Source organism: Meleagris gallopavo, chromosome 4, assembly GCF_000146605.3.
Source record: "Meleagris gallopavo isolate NT-WF06-2002-E0010 breed Aviagen turkey brand Nicholas breeding stock chromosome 4, Turkey_5.1, whole genome shotgun sequence".
NCBI lineage: Eukaryota > Metazoa > Chordata > Aves > Galliformes > Phasianidae > Meleagris > Meleagris gallopavo.
In genome coordinates this window covers 29485594-29488252 of record NC_015014.2, presented here as the reverse complement: position 1 = coordinate 29488252, position 2659 = coordinate 29485594, and positions in this window count along the sequence as shown.

Here is a 2659-nt window from a genome sequence, read left to right as displayed (position 1 = left end):
GTTCCTTTTGTTTCGTATACTGCAAACATGAGAGTTATATTTTTGGAGCAGTCTCATAAAGAATTTTCTTTCAGAAAATAATAAGGTGCCCTTCCTTTGATGTTACGCATGGGGTTTTTGTAGCGTGTTTGGGTGTATGCGCAAGGAAGCGTCAAGAAAAACTGGGCAGAACCAGAGCGCCCGGATGGGCTGGGATGGTAACGTGGCACCTTGCTTTCTACGCTCCGTGGCTTCCGAAGGTGGGGTGAGGCCGGAACTCCTCGCCAGCCTTTCCCTGGCTTCCTGCTTCGAAGCCTGGCAGCGCAGGTTGCCCTGACGCTGCAAACAAAGCTTTCCTCCGAGGGAGCGAGAGCCGCTTCTGCCGGGTGATGCAGCAAACGGGGCTGCTCTCAGCTGCAGCCGCCTGTGTAACTGACACATTTTGTTTGTATTAATTGTGTTAATTAGAGAGAGGGTAGTTGAAATTCCTTTCCCCTTTCTTACTCTCTTTCATTTCTCCGTGTGGGTGAATGTGCTGATAGCGGCCTCTGTGCGCTCTTGTGTGACCATCTTCATTGCCATCGCCATAGTTCACAGCTCCCTAAAGCTGTCCTATCTCCATAGGAGAGAGAAGAGAAGGAGCTAAGCTATCACCCGGCACACGTTGTGCATACAGTGAGTGTCCCCCGTGCTCATAACTGTCCTTAATTATACGTAGCCAGACGTATCTCAGTGTGACGAGGAACGGCCACTCCTTGCGTTGCAAGGCTCCGTTCAACCAGAGCGCAGCTATTGCCAGACCTGACACAGCTGCACGGTGTCCTAAGTTCTGTAACAAACCTTCCCTCGCTGCTTGCTCGCTTCCCGCTGAGGCTCACGCCTGTATTTCTTTTGCAAATTGGTTTTGCTGTCCTTTCAGCAGTGCGACTGTGGAATCGCCATCACAAATACTGGCGTAGAGGCACCCTGGATCCCTTATAGCTGCACAGTGGCAACAATTGCTTCAACAAAAGGAGAATTTCTAGAAAAGAAACAACTGCATTACGGGAATTGGTGGAAACCGTACCTCAGTTTCACGTCAGATCCTTCAATTCATTAGCAGGGCAGAAAATGTATTCATGCTTGCAGCTTCCAGCACTATATTTCGTAGCTGCTCCACACGCCTGTCATGTTCCCCCAAAGCCAGGCAGTGCTCCCTCACCTCACCGTTCCCCGACGGCAGCTGGGGAACACTATTCAGCCTGCAGGCACCACGCACAGCACCTCCGGGAGCGATGAAATGAGCGTTTGCTCCCCCCGGACTTTTCCTTCTTGGCAAGCCATTAGCTGAGCAGAAGCAGTAACTGGAGCGTTAATCGGGGATGCTGTTCCTGTGAGTTAGCATTCAGTTGAGAGTAAAGTATCCGCTGCAACCGTTTCCTACACAGAAATATGGAGAAGAAGCTCCAGAGAAGAGACAAAACCACAGCACTGCATGGGTCACAGAGCTGCCAATTCTAGCATCACTTGTTAACTTGTTAACTTGGCACCCTGCTTTCTACGCTCCGTGGCTTCCAAAGGTGGGATGAGGCCGAAACTCCTCGCCAGCCTTTCCCTGGCTTCCTGCTTTGAAGCCTGGCAGCGCAGGTTGCCCTGACGCTGCAAACAAAGCTTTCCTCCGAGGTAGTGAGTGTGATGAACACAGGAAGAAAAATGATTGTAACTTAGTACATATAATAGTATTTATGGAATTAGCTCTTACATTGAGAACCTTGTTACTGGGTGGTGTTAGAAAGAATTATACAATCTTTAGTTTCTATTTCCTTTGTATTCTTAAGTATGTTATTAAAAGAAAAAAGAAAGAAAAAAAAAAAGAAAGAAAAATAAAGAGAAGGAAGCGGAGAGCACTGTTAGCCATTATATATATATATCTGCCACTTGACCTCAGTTTGAATGCTGTTTACAGACCCCCTCCACCTTAAGGCAGTGCAGTAAAATGTAATGGCATAGAGACAGTATAGCAAAACTCACTAAGATATAAAGAAAAGTGGTGAGGATAAAGGGAAGGTGGTACAGACTTTGTGCACGTATTCAAGGAAATTCGACTATGTAAAATGGGGAAGAGGAGCTGCAGATGAAATATATAAACAATAAGGTGTCTGCACTCCTATGCTCATGCAGGGGTACCCGTAAATGACCAACCAAAAACTAGGTTGATTTTTTGTTGACACCACTATCTCTATACTTATGAAATACACGTACTTGTATACTGAAGCAATGTTTCTTTTCATGAAGGACAATGAGGCTTTTCTTTGCACAGACATCATCCTTGAACACCCTCATATAACTTCTATTGAAGTTACTGTCTAACTTTGAAATTCTAGGGAAATGATAAACAAGTGGCACTGAACCGAATAACAAGGGAAGTCTTATAAATCCCTAAGTCAGAAGTAAATAGGTTGGCACCCCGTTGGGCCTAATTTCTTGCATTTTGATAAGTCAATTACATACAATTATTAGACCTCTACTGTTACATAGTTAACAAACTATATCGCTCTGTCGCATCCATTGATTTTCTGTTTGATTTCTTTCTTTCTAACTTTTCAGACCACTCTGCCCTTTTTAATCCACAGTGATTTGGAGAAGAAATGAGACTAAGTTACAAACGTGCTTTCTAAGGTGTTTTTTCGTTTTTTTTTTT